Below are 17,878 nucleotides of genomic sequence, written 5' to 3'. Positions count from 1 at the left end.
TGTGTCATGTCATTAGGTTAGTTAGGTTTAAGTAGTTGTAAGTTCTAGGGGAATGATGACCACAGATGTTAAGTCCCATAGTGCTCAGAGCCATTTTTGAACGTACATTCTCAGAAATTTCTTCCTCAAATTAAGGCCGAACTTTGATATTAATAGATTTCTCGTGACCAGGAATGCCCTTTCTGACATAGCTGGTCTGCTTTCGATGTCATCCTTGCTCTGTCCGTCATTGGCTATTTTATTGCCTGGGTTGCACAATTCCTTAACTTCATCTACTTCGTGACCATCAATCCTGATCTTCAGTTTATCGAATTCTCATTTCTACTACTTCTCATTATCTTCGTCTTTCTTCGATCAGCAGATCATGTACTTCTTTTTCACTTTCACTCAGGATAGCAATGTCATCAGCGAATCGTATCATTGATATCCTTTCACCTTGAATTTTAATTACACTCCGAAACCTTTATTTTATTTCCATCATTGCTAACTCTATGTACAGATTGATCAGTAGGGGCGAAAGGCTGCATCATTGTCATACACTCTTTTTAATACAAGCACTTCGTTCTAGGTTGTCCACTCTTACCATTCCGTCTTGCTTACCTCTCCTTTCTTTCAGAACTTCGAACATCTTGCATCATTTTACTTCGTCGAACGCTTTGTCCAGGTCGACAAATCGTATGAACATTCCTCGATTTTTCTTTAGCCTTGCTTCCATTATTAACCGCAATGTCATAATTGCCTCTCTCGTGCCTTTATCTTTCCTAAAGCCAAACTGATCGTCGTCTAGCGCATCCTCAATTTTCTTTGTCATTCTTCTATACATTATTCTCGTAAGCAACTTGTATGCATGAGCTGTTAAGCTGATTGTGCGATAATTCTCGCACTTGTCCGCTCTTGCCGTCTTCCGAATTGTGTGGATGATGTTTTTCCGAAAGTCAGACGGTATGTCACCAGAGTCATACATTCTACACACCAACGTGAATAGCCTTTTTGTTGCCACTTCGCCCAATGATTTTACAAATGGTGGTGGAATGTTATTTATTCTTCCTGCCTTATTTGATCTTAAGTCCTCCAAAGCTCTTTTAAATTCTGATTCTAATACTGGATCACCTATCTCTTCTAAATCAGCTCCTGTTTTTTCTATCACATCAGACAAAACTTTCCCCTCAAAGAGGCTTTCAATGTATTCTTTCCACCTATTCGCTGTCTCCTCTGCATTTAACAGTGGATTTCCCGTTGCACTCTTAATGTTATCGCCCTTGCTTCCTTGCTTTTAATGTTACCTAAGGATATTTTGACTTTCCTGTATGCTGAGTCTGTCCTTCCGACAATCACTTCTTTTTCGATGTCCTCACATTTTTCCTGCGGCCATATAGACTTAGCTTCAATGCACTTCCTATTTATTTAATTCCTCAGCGACTTGTATTTCTGCATTCCTGTGTTTTCTGGAACATTTTTGTATTTCCTCCTTTCATCGATCAATTGAAGTATTTCTTCTGTTACCCAAGGTTTCTTATCAATTACCTTCTTTGTACCTATTTTTTCCTTCCCAACTTCTGTGGTATCCCTTTTCAGAGATTTCCATTCCCCTTCCACTGCACTGCCTACTTTGCTATTCCTCATTGCCGTATCCATCGCCTTAGAGAACTTCAACCGTATCTCGTCATTCCCTACCTTCCTATTCACAACGAACCCTACTCCCATTATACCATTTTCTGCTGCTGTTGATATTATCCTATAGTCATCTGACCAGAAATTCTTGTCTTCTTCCCACTTCACTTCACTGACACCTACTATATCTAGATTTAGTCTTTACATTCCCCTTTTCAGATTTTCAAGTTTCCCTACCACGTTGAACCTTCTGACATTCCAGGCCGTAACTGGTAGTACGTTATCCTTCCGTTGATTATTCAATCTTTATCTTATGGTAACCTCCCCTTTGGCAGTCCCCTCCTGGAGATCCGAATGGGGGACTATTGGTTCAAATGGCTCTGAGCACTATGTGACTTAACATCTATGGTCATCAGTCCCCTAGAACTTAGAACTACTTAAACCTAACTAACCTAAGAACATCACACAACACCCCGTCATCACGAGGCATGAGGGATTATTCCGGAATCTTTTGCCAATGGAGAGATCACCATGACACTTGTTCAGTTACAAGCCACATGTCCTGTGGATACAAGTAGCGTGTCTTTAATGTAGTGGTTTCCATTGCCTTCTGCATCCTCATGGCGTTGATCTTTGGTGATCCTCCCACCTTTAGGGGCAGTTTCCCACCGCTAGGACAAGAAAGTGCCCTGAACTTCTGTCCGCTCCTCTGCCCTCTTTGACAAGCCCATTAGGAGAATGAAGGTGACTTCTTATACAGGAAGTCATCGGCCACCAATGCCGATTATTAATCAAAATTTAAGAAGCGACGGGGTTCGAACCTTGGACCGTGAACGTTTAAATTGTGAATCAAAGGCGCTACCCCACTTTTTTGTTCTATATTGTTCATTGAGTTTGTTCGTGGCGGGAGTCCAATGACACCAGTTCAGGTTGTTCGTTGATCCGTTCACCCAGATTTTTTATTACAGAGAGTAGTTAAACTCTCAGACTGAACACGCTGAACAACCGTGTGGACCTTCATTTGCTGATCTCATTTTTGTCCTATTATGTTCGTTGTATATGTTCGGGGCGGACGTTTCATGAAACCTGTTCAGATTGTTCGTTGATCCGTTCACTCAGTCTTTTTTTATTACAGAGGATAGCTAACGCTGAGCTGCCATGCCGGCTTGGATACATACTTTTAGAGTAAGCAAAATTCATATAATTAATTTTCCTAGAGAGAAAGGGTCTGAGATATTTTAACGTTTTTTAAAGATTTTGTATATGGTTTTCTGTTAGGTGACAGTAAATACAGTACAGTGCAATCAAAAATATTATTACCATAGTATAGAAATGGAAACAGCACATATGGGAGAATATTCTAAAGTTTTAGGTCTATATACTAAAGAAAAGTTGAACAGGATGAAAGATATCACTGGCTATTCAGACACGTTTCACAACTTTTGCTTGTTTTTGAAGTAAATCGAATGAGATCTTAATATATCTTAACATATTTTAAATATTTTCCTTCATTAATGTTTCATGGCATAATTTTCTGAAGTAACTGTTCACTCAGGGAAAAATGTTATTGTTTTTGTACGGGTCAGTCAAAAGAAAATGAGATACATGGGATAAGAGTAAGTAAAGTATTTATTATTTCAAAAGAGTTCGTCTTTACAGTAAATACATTTATCCTATTGTGAGAGAAGACGGTTAATGCCTTCACGGAAAAATATTTATGGTTGCCTATGGTATCATTGTTGTACACAGGCCAACATCTCCACTTCCAAAGCAGATCGACATCAACGAATGTCTTTCTTCAGAGCACCAAAAGTATGGAAATCGCTTTAGCGGAGATCGGGACTATATGGAGGATGTGTAAGGTAGCCAAGCTGATATCGCGGAAGAAGTTGGAAACAGGTTACTGGAATCTTCCTTGAGATCCTGAGTTTCGATACGACGCTTAGCAATAATGTCATACGACAGATATCAGGGACCTGAGTAGTATAAAGCTACAAGCAACTGCGTCATTGAGTGGCATTCTAACGTGTTCATCGGTGGTTCCCGCTTACTTACACTCTGTTCAGAACTGATATCCATCATCATCATTATCATCATCATCATCATCATCATCATCATCATCCATACAAGCTCAGAAATAATGTCCATCATCAACACCAGTAGGGAGTGCGATCCCAAATAGCACGAATACACTCTTGTATTCTCTGTGGCAAAAATATTTATATTTGCTCGAGAAAATTCTCTGTGTCAGTTCGTGAAATTTTTGGTTGCACAGTTGTATGAAAGTCTACCTCTTTCCATTGCTTCCCCGGCAGGCTGTACGGGCAATCAATCAATTTATTGGGCAATCCAGAACTTGAGTGTTTTGATGCATCATCCGGCTCGAAAATGCCATTTGATACCTCCGTGATAAAAGGTTAAGTCAACAGAGTTCTTGTCACATACTCGCGAGTGCTGAGGCTCCCTTTATCAATTACTAATTATACAATAGCTCAAGAAAACCAAGATTCCTAGAATTAGAGGTGCACATGTCTCGAAAATCGCTGCCTCCTGTGACAATTCACCAAGTCGTCTGTGGACACGTTGGAATCGATCGAATTCTCACAGACAGAACTGAGAATAATTGGTGAATATTTTAGAATGTCACTTGATGTCACAGTCGAGAACGGCCTTGCTAGTCTCCATTTTTGTGGTAGGCCTATGACATCAGCGCCTGGAAACTGAGCATCTCGAAGTTGCTTCCAGTAACATGTTCTTGACGTTCCTTGGTAACACACTGTCTTCCTAGATACCAGCTGTGGAACAATTCTACAATCTTCTCACGATGTATTCCTGCTGAAGACCCTTGCATAGTCTTGTTACTATTCTATTGTTCCAAGTACATCTCTTCACAACTCGTTCATTGTACTATAGCTAACCGTCTTTGCAATCTGTCAGTATGATACTATCACCAAGCCATTGGTTCCATACCTGAATACCTGAATACTAACGACCATTAGCTGTATAAATGAATGACGATAATGAAAATTAGTGCCGGACCGGGACTCCAAACAGAATTTCTCGGTTTATGCGAGCGGTAGCCTTAACCGCTTTTTCTTTCTGTGTACGACTCACGGCCAATGCTAAATTTTGCCATCGTTCATTCGTCACATCTCGCCCTCTTACGCTTATTATAATTTCTATATGGCGCGGGGGGGGGGGGGGGGGGGCAGTGTACATTTTAATTGAAAGTCGCTGCCTGGTATTGCCCGATAAAAACGCTATTGCAGTGCCTATTTTGTTAAGAAGTACGATGAAATGATGGGTCTAGTAGTGAGTCGTGCACGGATAGCCAAAGCGCTTAAGGTGACTACTCGCGTAAAGCGGGAAATCCGGGTTCGAGTCCCGGTCCGGCACAAGTTTTCACAGTTGTCATTCCATTATACAGCTAATGATTGTCCATATTTGCAACTGCGAATACATTTCATGTATTTCGCAGCGGCTGTAGTCGTCACAGTGCTTGTTTCTTCGGACATACAAGCAGGTCCGAAGGAACTTCGCATCGTACTTCTCAATAACATAAGCACTGCAGTGTCGTATCGTAGTCAACGTTTCGAAAGATGGCAATAACTTGCTTGTGCATGTCCTGTGGGCATGTTGAGAAACGATCTACAATTGATAGGTTTCACTACTGTTACACACATCCAGTAGCCGTCATGTAGTCACTACATTCTGATCTTCAGACTACATTCTTTTTAGTGACGTTCGCACGTGGATGACATTTTAATCATCTTCTAATAGAGGCATTGAAACACTGTAGTATCTGCAGTGTTGGGCTAAAGTGTTTATGGTGTAGCGCTTTCCATTACCGGCATTGCAATTTGTGTGATGGAGGTGGTTGTTGCAGACAGGGATGACAAAAGGACATGTTACTGGACACAGCGCCCGCAGGTAAAAGACGAAAAGCATATTACATACAGCAGAGCGTCGATTATCGGAAGTAATTGGAGGACATGGGTGTTAGGAAAACTGGTTTGTTCGGATAATCGAACTGTAATTGTCGACTTCACCACCTTGTACTCATAAGATAAAGTGGTTGCAGATTCACCTTCTTCTAACCTTCTAATAATCTCGTACTTGTCCCTCATAGAAAGGACCACACGTTTACGTTTACGTTGTATCGTCAAGTTCACTTCTTCATGCAGCAGCACACAAGTGGTCGTAACAGAGAACAGAAGGTGACTGTTTCCACCGTGAGAAGCTCTTCTTGGGGGCGCGCAATCCTTCAAACTACGCTGAGCGGCACGCCTCAACTCTAAGCTGGCGCAGCTGTTGCTGTGAACAGCTTTGATACTGCCACTACTTCTACTGCCAGTGCCAAGCCGACAGAAGTGTGCTGATTGCCGAAACACAGCGACTGGCGGCTTGGCCGGTCAGCAGCGTCTTGTGAAGGCCCCATTAGAAGCAATGTTCCGACAGCGGTGGCCTAGTGCGGCGACTACTGTGGGAATCTTAGTTTGGGAGTGAGGGGATGATGGACGGTGACGGTAGGGTGGGAGAGTAACAGGTGCGAGCGAGTACACAGTTCGGTTAAGCGGTCGTGCGGTTGACCAACGTTCGGATAATCGACGCTCTACTGAATTACATCGCGAAGGAATGGCGTCCAACAAAAATTTCGTGTGTGCGTGTTTTGCGTTTTAGCTTCGAAAAAGAAGGTTTATTGCAACAACTATGAATGGTATAAAATAATTTACATGATTAGAGAAGAGACTGGGTTGTCCAATCAGAATCACGTAACACATCCTTCAACAGCAGGAAATAGGCTGCCCCATTCCGTTTTAGCTCTCCTGGTTGAGTGTTATGATACGGTGCCGGGAGGGATTTCAATGTTTATCACGCCTACAGACATGCGTCTGCAAAGAAACAAAAACATTATTTACGTAATCTTTTATTCCTACTGATAATGAAAATTTTACAAGCTCCGGTATGGATTTCTTTCCGATTGAAGTGCAGCAAAGCTTCTCGTCGAATTTCAGAAATCTGACTTCGTTTTTAAAAACACCAGGTACGAAACACGTCTTTGTATCACCAGAGTGGGTAAATAGCCTGTGGCAGAAATTCTTTGGCAGCTGCTTTTTCAGAAGCTGTTTCTGTAGCGTTTGTTTCAGTGACATCTGACGTTCGCCCTTTCGTTGACAGCGAATGTGGAAACTGAAACGGTTTGTGGCACGAAAACTTTCCGGATGCGATGCTTGTACTTCACTAAAAAAAAAAAATGAATTTGTCAAAGACAAAGACAAAGCACCTGAGAGGAATCATGGAATAAAAACGCGGCGATACTTCTGTGTGTGGCTACCTCCCGTGTTCCCTGAGCTCCGTTAGTCACAGTGGGCGCAGTAGAGTACTGAAATGTGGCACGGTATGGACTATGATGCATGTAAATATAAAAGAGAAAGTGGTTGAAACACGTAATTAAATTAAGCACATAAACTGAACCTCATGTTTGTAAATGAAAATAAATGAAACCTTATTTCTGAAAGAACAGATTAACTGATTTTCTACACAAAACGGTACTATTTTCTTCGAGAGCGGCAGAAACTTGTTGTTTTACTATATTTCTGTTCCTAAGAAATTAATTCGAAGTAACGAATGAGTTTCTAGAGTGCTGGAAATCATAGTGTAGAGTGTAGCAAAAATGTTTCAAATGGCTCTAAGTACTATGGGACTTAACAAAATGGTTCAGAAATCTTTGTTTTTAAACACACCAGGCGCAAATCACGTCTTTGTATCACCAGAGTGGGGCGCTATGGGACTTATCTTCTGAGGTCATCAGTCACCTTGACTTAGAAATCCTTAAACCTAACTAACCTAAGGACATCACACACACCCATGGCCGAGGCAGCATTCGAACCTGCGACCGTAGCAGCAGCATGGTTTCTGACTGAAGCTTCTAGAACCGCTCGGTCACAGCGGCCGGCTTGTGAGGCGTAGCAACTGTAGCGTGTGAATTCTTTTTCATCGTTGACTATATCTGGATGAAGTCGATAGAATTATGATGGACATTTATTTCATACAGAATCAATGTGTTTCAACTTTTGTCGATGACATGTACCGTGGCCACACGAAGATTAAAAACTGTAACTTCATACAATTCTTAATACCGTGAAATATAAAGGGTAGAATTCCTTTACATTGATACACTAGAAACAACACAAAACCCCAAACAGTATAGCATGTTTGTTTGAAAACTATAAATGCGTTCAAGCTTTACATAAAAAAAATTTACCCATTAATACGTTTATTTTTGGAAAAGACTATATTTATTACATGTATTGACTATTGCTTCTGTACTGTCGACTCATATAAAGGGAAACATAATGAACAGCGTGATGAAAATTTTCTGCCAAGAAATTCTAAATCAAATATGCTGCGATTCTGCTCTTATGGCGGGAACCTTTTGCATTCGTGGAAATAGTATTAGCGGCCTCAGTTCAAGGGCAACTGTTTAAGTAGTATCCGATAAAACTAAGCGTTGCCCCAAATATTGTAGGAAGTATGTTTGGTGACGTGCCTCATTACCCGAAATACGTTGTAAATGTTCCTGTGTCAAGAAAGCCCAAAAATAACACATAAAGCCTACTCTAATATGGTGTGCAAAATGTACGGAAGTAACTTATGAGTGATGTAGCACTGCCAAGAAAGACAGATCCATAAAGCGTGAACCATCCATTGAAAGAACTGCTGCAGCATAGTGCAATACAGAAGACAACCGAAAGAAATATGCAATAAGATGAGCAGTAATGATGGTTTTTTTCAAAGACAATAATTACCTTAAAGTCGCAGCGATTTACCACGGTCCGTTGGACATTACAAAATGTGTGACATGGTTCGAAATAGGGTGTGTGACCACCACTGACGGAAATTCATGCCTGCAAGGTGCCTTCACCCATAATTTTCGATGCGACTGAGCATTGCCATCCATAAAAATAAATTCATGGCCGAATGCAACCCTGAAAAGCCACATATTGTGAAGGAGTTCAATGCAACAGTAACATTGATCTGTGAGTGCACTGTGTACAGGGTTGTCCATTGATCGTGACCGGGCCAAATATTTCACGAAATACACGTCAAACGAAAAAACTACAAAGAACGGAACTTGTCTAGCTTGAAAGGGGACACCAGGTGGAGCTATGGCTGGCCCGCTAGACGGCGCTGCCATAGGTCAAACGGATATCAACTGCGTTTTTTTAAATAGGAACCCCCCTTTTTTTTATTACATATTCGTGTAGTAAGTAAAGAAATATGAATGTTTTAGTTGGACCACTTTTCTCGCTTTGTGATAGATGGCGCTGTAATAGTCATAAACAAATGGCTCACAATTTTAGACGAACAGTTGGTAACCGGTAGGATTTTTAAATGAAAATACAGAACGTAGGTACGTTTGAACATATTATTTCGGTTGTTCCAACGTGATACATGTACCTTTGTGAACTTATCATTTCTGAAGACGCATGCTGTTACAGTGTGATTACCTGTAAACACTACATTAATGCAATAAATGCTCAAAATGATGTCCGTCAGCACGAATGCATGTGGCAATACGTGTAACGACATTCCTCTCAACAGCGACTAGTTCACCTTCCGTAATGTTCGCACATGCATTGACAATGCGCTGACGCATATTGACAGGCGTTGTCGGTGAATCACGATAGCAAATATCATTCAACTTTCCCCACAGAAAGAAATCAAGAGACGTCAGATTCGATGAGCGTGCGGGCCATGGTATAGTACTACGATGACCAATCCACCTGTCATGATACATGCTATTCAATACCGCTTCAACCGCATGCGAGCTCTGTGCCGGACATCCATCATGTTGGAAGTGCATCGCCATTCTGTCATGCAGTGAAACATCTTGTAGTAACATCGGTAGAACATTACGTAGGAAATCAGCATACATTGCACCATTTAGATTGTCATCGTAAAAATGGGGGCCAGTTATTCTTCCTCCCATAATGCCGCACCATATATTAACCCGCCAGGGTCGCTGATGTTCCACTTGTCGCAGCCATCGTGAATGTTCCGTTGCCCAGTAGCGTCACAACAGTCAAGATTAGGTATTATGTGCGTGATAAATTTATTAATAGTGCATAACGGTATTTCATTTTGACAGCATTTTAATTCTGTAAATATTAGCTGTTCCAGTTTACCATATTGTATTCACCTATTTCGACAATATCCTGACAAATGATCAGGGTAGTAAGTATTATATTGAAATATTTTACGTTTTACTTTCTGACATGTCCCACACCCACGAGAATCATCTAATTTTTTGGATCTATGAAACAAAAACTGAATCTAATCTAATCCAATCCAATCAACAGCCAGACATGACTATTCAGCAAACACTACACTCGTTTGCAAATCAGGAATGTTAACAATTTGGTATAGACACTATTAATAGAATTTCCCGTGCTAGGAAATACAATCACCTGATAGGTCTTATACCATCTTATACATGAAGGGGTGGATGCCCGTCTCATACAGGATGTTCAGTACATTGGCATTGCTCTGTTTAGTTCTTTGGTTATGAAAAGTTTGCTGATGCAGAGGTTATCCTCAATCAGCTGTAGCACGGCTCCCAAAACATAAATAGTTCGCACATTGCGACGTATAACAGTTTCCCCATTGGTCTGTTCTAAGGGATCCTGTTTTACTCAGTTTGACCTCAAGTCTCTGAAACACGACTTAATTTGTTAACACCGTCGCAGGAATTCGTTTTGTATACAGGCAGGGACCTTGTTGTTCTACTTTTGTGTCGTGTTTCTTCATAAGTAAGTCGCGTATGGGCTAACTCGGTTAGAATGTAATCAATATTTAAGAACCCATAAACAGCAGACGAAACTTTGATTAAAACATAACATAACATGAGTAATAACACTGTAATTGTTTGTTCAGTGACATACCCCTGTCAGCATGAAAACTTTCCTTTGCTAGCGGTAAGATGTAACTGTGTTGTAAATAAATGCACTGTTGTATACAAAGCAGTCAAGACAACTATGAACGTTGGCCTAAGAGAAATCAAGCGTCAGATACCTGAAGGACCCAAAGGTGGAAAAGAGTGGACCTGTGAAATTTATGTCACGTGACAAAAGTGTCTTTTTTTTATCTCGTCTGTTAACTGTAAGTATTTTATAAATTTCTTTTACATTCTGCATATTATTCATATTATAAATCAGAAGTGATCAACGGCATGGGGATGGGCAGTGGAAACCACTGCACTGAGAATACTGAACAGACAGTTCAGTACGTAAAGCAAGACGTACATGCAATTGTAGATGAAGAAGTAGAAGAAAGGGTTGCTGGAGAATGTCATCTTCTTATTAGGAATGAAAGAGGAGAGAGATAAACTGAGTTATGAAACAAATTTCAGCTAGTAATAGCGATTACTCTTTCAAGAGACACAAGAGAAGAAGGTACACTATTTGATGAAAAGTATCCGGACACCCCCAAAAACATACGTTTTTCATATTAGGTGCATTTAGCTGCCACCTGCTGCCAGGTACTCCATATCAGCGACCTCAGTAGTCATTAGACATCGTTAGAGAGCAGAATGGGGCGCTCCGCAGAGCTCTCGAACTTGGAACGTGGTCAGGTGATTGGGTGTCATTTGCGTCATACGTCTGTAAGCGAGATTTCCACACTCCCTAGGTCCGCTGTTTCGGATGTGATAGTGAAATGGGAACGTGAAGGAACACATACAGCACAAAAGGGTACAAGCCGACCTCGTCTGTTGACTCACAGAGACTGCCGACACTTGAAGAGGATCGTAATGTGTAATAGGCAGACATCTATCCAGACCATCACACAGGAATTCCAAAGTGCATCAGGATCCACTGCAAGTACTATGACAGTTAGGCGGGAGATGAGAAAAATTTGGATTTCATGAAAGGGTGGCTGCTTTTGCCAAACGCCGCCTCGCTTCGTGTAAGGAGCTTAAACATTGGACGATTGAACAGTGGAAAAACGTTGTGTGGAGCGATCAATCACGGTACACAATGTGGCGATTTGATGGCAGGGTGTGGGTATGGCTAATGCCCGGTGGACGTCATCTGCCATCGTGTGTAGTGAAGACAGTAAAATTCGGAGGCGGTGGTGTTATGGTGTGGAGTGTTTCTCATCGAGGGGGACTGCACCCCTTGTTGTTTTGCGTGACACTATCACAGCACAGGCCTACATTGACGTTTTAAGTACCTTCTTGTTTCCCATTGTTGAAGAGCAATTCGGCGATGTCGATTGCATCTTTCAACAGGATCGGGCATCTGTTCATAATGCATGGCCTGTGGCGGAGTGGTTACACTACAATAACATCCTTGCAATGTATTGGCCTGCACAGAGTCTTCACCTGAGTCCTTTAGACCACATTTGGGCTGTTTTGGAACGCCGACTTCGTGCCAGGCCTCGCCGACCGGCGTCTTTCCTCAGTGCAGTACCCCGTGAAGAATGTGCTGCCGTTCCCCAAGAAACCTTCCAACACCTGATACAACGCATGCCTGCTAGAGTGGACTCTGTCATCAAGGCAAAGGATGGGCCATCACCATACTGATTTCCAGCGTTACCGATAGAGGGCGCCACGCTGGAAAGTAGGTAACTTTAAATAAATCTTGACTCAGCATATGGAGAAGTCAAAACAGCCTTCGGCGAAATCAAAAGCAAGGGTAGTAACATTAATAATGCAGCGTAATTCCACTGTTAAGTTCAAAGGACAGAGCAGATAAGTGGAAAGAGTACATCGAATGTTTTTTTGGCGAGAAGAGTCGCCTAATGACGTAATAGCAGAATAAGCAGAAGTCGATGTAGACGAGATAGGCGACCCAGTATTAGAACCTGAATTAAAACGAGCGAGCTTTGAGCGACTTAATATCGAATATGGCAGGAGGGATAGATAATATTGAATCATAATTTCTAAAATCACTAGGGGACCAGACAACTATTAACGGTGCTGTGTAGAATACGGGGTGATTTTTTCCACCGTGTACAAACTCTAGCAATTGATCAGTGAGAGGATACGGAACAAAAAGCGTCGAATAAACTTATTCCGGAAATGTATGGTATCCATTCTGAGACCATTCATTCAATCATACACTGTTACAGCGACTCCGGTCTAATACTCACTGTACAATGCTTCCACAGTTACAGTATGTGTTGAAACCGGTATCCATGTTTCTCAACGTGTGCGTGTACGCGCCACAGCATGTTCTGTCTCACACGTTCACATCGGCCAGGCTGCATCCGAACAGTGTCAAAGGCTGCATAAATACTCTGCTACAGTGTCTCCACATCTGGAATGGGGTCTGCATTCACAGTACTTTTGAGGTGGCTACATAACCAGAAACCGCACGGGTTGAGATCCGGTGAATGAGCAGGTCATGCAACTGGACCGCCTCGTCTGATCCAACGAACCAGGAAAGACACAATTGAGATGCGTCCGGACGTTCGCAGCGCGGTGGGCTGTATTGACTTCATGCAGCAGCCACATAACCCTTCGAATCATCACTGGCACTTCTTCCAGCAGGGAGGCAAACTGGCCCGCACGAAACACCGATAGTTCCGGCCTGTTAGGCGACGTGGGAGGAAGACTGGTGCCAAAATACGGTCACTAGTTATCCCGGCACACACATTCCAAATGCAGCGATGCTGATGTTTCCTTGTCACCATACCATGGGGGTTCTGCATACTATCCTGCAGATGACTGTTATGAAAGTAAAGGTGGCCTCATTTGTGAATAGGATGAATGACACAAATCCCGGAATCGTGGTTGCCTGGTGAAGAAATCAGTGACAATATTGCTCCCGATGTGGAAAGTCTGTCGCTAGTAAGCCCTGTATAAGGGTAGTAACAATTGTCTTCGAGAACGTTCCACATGGTCGTCTGGCTTTCCCTGTACTGGCGGGCCAACTGCCTGATATGGACACAGTGGTGGCCTTCTACAGTGTTAATCACCTTTTCCTCCAAGTCTGGTGTCTCGACATTTCGTGTACGTCCTTAATGATTTCCCGCTCACTGAAACGACGCTGTCTCAGACAAACGACGAAACGGTGCCGCAACCGCTGAATGCTGTGGTTGTTGTCGGTACGGATAGGTCTCCCGATACAACCTGGCTGCCCGCCGCCCTTTGCCATTCGCCTTTCCGCAAGTAAACGCCATGTCGGCAAGCTCTCGATTCGAATACGGAACCATTGTGTACAACACTGTATCACGTCCACTACAGGATGAGTCAGCAAGAGAAGTGAAGCGGACACAACATTATCAGTTACTATGGCCAGAGAGGGCGCTAGGGCGTGGCGCACCAGGAACAATACCACTCTGCATGTGTACTGTAACTTCGGTTGCATGATCCACCGCTATTAGACCGCTGTCTCTGTAACAAAGCGTGACTGAATAAATGGTTTAATAATTTTTTTCATAATTTGGGGCCACAGTCATAATATACTTCTTTAAAGTCAGTATCGCCATTACACTGTTTTTTATTTGCAGTGTTACATTTACACGACCTTGATTTCGGCTATAAAATGCCATTATCAAGTGTTTTAATGTTATACAGTGCCTAAGATGGCATACAGCCGTATTTAAAATACACTATTAAACACATTGCATACGACAGTATCCCATCTTAGGCACTGTATAACATTAAAACACTTGATAATGGCATTTTAAAGCCGAAGTTATGGTCGTGTAAATGTAACACTGCAAACAAACAACGGTCCATTGGCGGAAGTGACTTTAAAAAGAATGAATAAATGGTCTCTGGCATGGAAACCATGCGTTTCCGAATACAACTTCATCTCCCTATATATCTGTCTGCAGACATGCCGTCTGGCCGGCCGGTGTGGCCGTGCGGTTCTAGGCGCTTCAGTCTGGAACCGCGCGACTGCTACGGTCGCAGGTTCGAATCCTGCCTCGGGCATGGATGTGTGTTATGTCCTTGGGTTAGTTAGGTTTAAGTAGTTCTAAGTTCTAGGGGACTGATGACCACACATGTTAAGTCCCATAGTGCTGAGAGCCATTTGAACCATTTGAACCATGCCGTATGACTTCGGCAAAAACGTCATCCACACAATTCCGAAGATTTGCAAGAGTTGAAAAGTGTTAGAGTTGTCGTGCAAACACCTTCACAGGTCATGCATCAAAGTTGCTGACAAGTACAATACACAGACGAATGGAAAACAAAACTGAGGATGCGTTAGATGACGATCAGTTTGCCTTTAGGAAAGCTAAAGGCACCAGAGAGGTGATTGATAATGGAAGCAAGGCTAAGTAAAAATCAAGACACATTCGTAGGACTTGTAGGCCTGGGGAATGCGTTCGACATTGTCATATGGTGCAAGATGTTCGAAATTCTGCGAGAAATAGGGCTAATCTTTAGGGACAGGTGGGTAAAATACAACATTTATAAAAGCAAAGAGGGGGCAATAATAGAGGAATAACGATAACGAAGTGCTCCGATTAAAATGGCGTAAGACAGGAAAGTAGTCTTTCACCCCTACTACTCAAAATATACTTCGAAGAAGCAATACGGACGTAAAATACGGACATAAAATAAATGTTCAAGAGTGGGATTATAATTCAAGATGAAAGGATATCATTGTTTAGATCTGCTACTCACATTGCTATCCTCAGTTAAGGTGAGGAAGAATTACAGGAACTGTTCAATGGAGTGAATAGTCTAATGTGTATGGGCTGACAGATAACCGGAAAAATGATCGAAGTATTGAGAAGCACCAGAAATGAGAGAAGGGAGAGTCTTAACGTCAGAATTGGCGAACGCGATGTAGATTAAGGTAAGGAATTCTGCTACCTAGGCAGCTAAACGGACCATTACATACAGAGCAAAGAAGATGTAATATGCGGACTAGCACTACAAAAAAAAAGGTCATATCCGGCCAAGAGAAATCTTCTAGTATCAAACAAAGTCCTTAATATAAGAGCACAACATTCTATGGCAGTGAAATATGGACTATGAGAAAACTGGATGAGAAGAGAATCCAAGCATTAGAGATGTAGTGCTACAGAAGAAAGTTGAAAGTTAGGTGGACTGATAAGGTAAGAACGAGGAGATTCACGGGAGAATCGGTGAGGAAAGGAATATGTGGAACACACTGACAAGGAAAAGGGAGAGAACAGTACGACAAGAGTTAAGACACCAGGGAATAACTTCCATGGTATTAGAGAGAGCTGTTGGGGGTGAAAACTCCAGAGGAAAACAGAGACTGGCGTACATCCAGCATATAGATGGTGGCGTTGGGGGAAAGCGACGCGGTACCAGAAGTATGTAAGCGGAGCATACAAGGACAGGGGATCAACCTAGCGAAGATATTGACAACAAATGGGAAACTCCATTGATATAAGCGACTAAGACAAAGAGCAGTTAATTATCACGCAAAGCCCGTGAATGAGTGTCTCGGAAGCTGGTTGAATGTTCACGTGCTACTCTCATGAGAATCTATGGAAAGAGGTAGGACTGTGAGATTACCATTAGGCACTAAGTGGTTTGACGTCCACGACTCTTCACAAAATGCTCTGTAACGTAGGACACATGGTGATCTGTAGCACCTCTGCCGAAAGATCACAATACTAGTGCACTAACAAGTTTTTTCGCGGAACACAGTTCATGGTACAGTGTTGAACATCGAGCGTTGCAGCACACCACCTTTACGTGTTTACATGTTGACACAATTACAACGTCAACTACTACTTCAATGGGCATCCCAGTTCGACGTCGATCAATGGAAACATGTCGGCTCTTCGGGTGAATCACATTTTTGCTACACTAGATCGACGGTCTCCACAAACGCCATTATCGAGGCGAATGGTGGCTCGAAAGGTGCAATGAGCCACGGACCAAAGCTGGTGGGAGCAGTATTACGCTGTGGGAAACATTCTCCTGCGCTTGCATGGTATCTGTGGTAGCAATCGAGGACACGTTGATCACTGCGAACCACCGTCCCCGATGGTGATGTCATCTTTCAGGACCATAACGGTCCATGTCTCGGAACAAGAACCTTGCTTCAGTGGTTTGTGAAGCATTGGAGTGAACTCACGTTAATGTCTCCGCGCCCAAATTCGCCTGATGTAAATGCTATGGAACCACTGTGAGCTACCGAGCGAGGTGGCGCAGTGGTTAGCACATTGGACTCGCATTCGGGAGGACGACGGTGCAATCCCTCTTCTGGCCATCCTAATTTAGTTTTTCCGTGATTTCCCTAAAACGGTGCAGGTAAATGCCGGGATGGTTCCTTTGAAAGAGCAAGGCCGACTTCCTTCCCCGTCCTTCCCTAATCCAATGAGCCCGATGACATCGTAGTTTGGTCTCTTCCCCCAAACAACTCAACCCCCTCCCCCCTTCCCAAATCTGAGTTGCTACCGGGCGCCTACCCCCCGTAAGAAAATCACCGGCCCGTTGTTTACAGAAATTACATGAATTGTGCATTGCATATAATACCCCATACATCCAAAAACCTATCAACAAACTGCCGTATTCCATATATGCAGAATAAGTGATTTATTTGTTCCAAAGACGGACACCAAGTTATTAAGCCAGTGATTGTGATGTTTTGGTTTATAAGTGTGCATGTCATAGACGGTTGATCAGTACACCCTCTGGACACTCCTTTTCTGTCGCCCTCCTCACGCACAGATGAGTCATTAGCAGCTTATATTTTTCCTTTCGTAACCGTTAACACAACACTTTCAAATCAGCATTACTAAAGATTGAACTTACGACCTCGCACTCAAGGGGTTCCTTGTTAGGTATGGGAACCAGCGAAGTAATGCTTTACTCGCTGGACCCACTAGCAGACTGAGCAGACCTTATACAATGAGACTCAAGAACCTTAATAAAATGTACGTTAGGCGTTCATCCCCGGTAGTCCTATCTGGGAAGCTCGACCACCATGTGAAAGTCTTGCCTATTTGATACCACTTCGGTAAGTAGCGCGTCGATGATGATGAAATGTTGATGAGAACAACACACACACCAAGTGCCGAGCGGAGAAAATCCCCGATTCGGTCTGGAATCGAATCCGAAACCTTCTGATTGAAAGTCAGCTACGCTAACCACTAGACCACGAGTTGCTCTCCCAGGAATCTTCAACACGTTTACACAAAGAAGAAAAAAAATAATATTCTGTCATGTAGTTGACTGTGTACTTGAAACTGCAAGTAGAATGACATTTTCACTTGCCACAGTGGAGAACGTCAAGAACAGCTGTAGTCCATCGCCACCCTC

The sequence above is a fragment of the Schistocerca gregaria genome, chromosome 1 (genome assembly GCF_023897955.1).
Source record: "Schistocerca gregaria isolate iqSchGreg1 chromosome 1, iqSchGreg1.2, whole genome shotgun sequence".
NCBI lineage: Eukaryota > Metazoa > Arthropoda > Insecta > Orthoptera > Acrididae > Schistocerca > Schistocerca gregaria.
The sequence above is the reverse complement of the archived record's forward strand: the minus strand, read 5'-3'. Positions refer to the sequence as shown.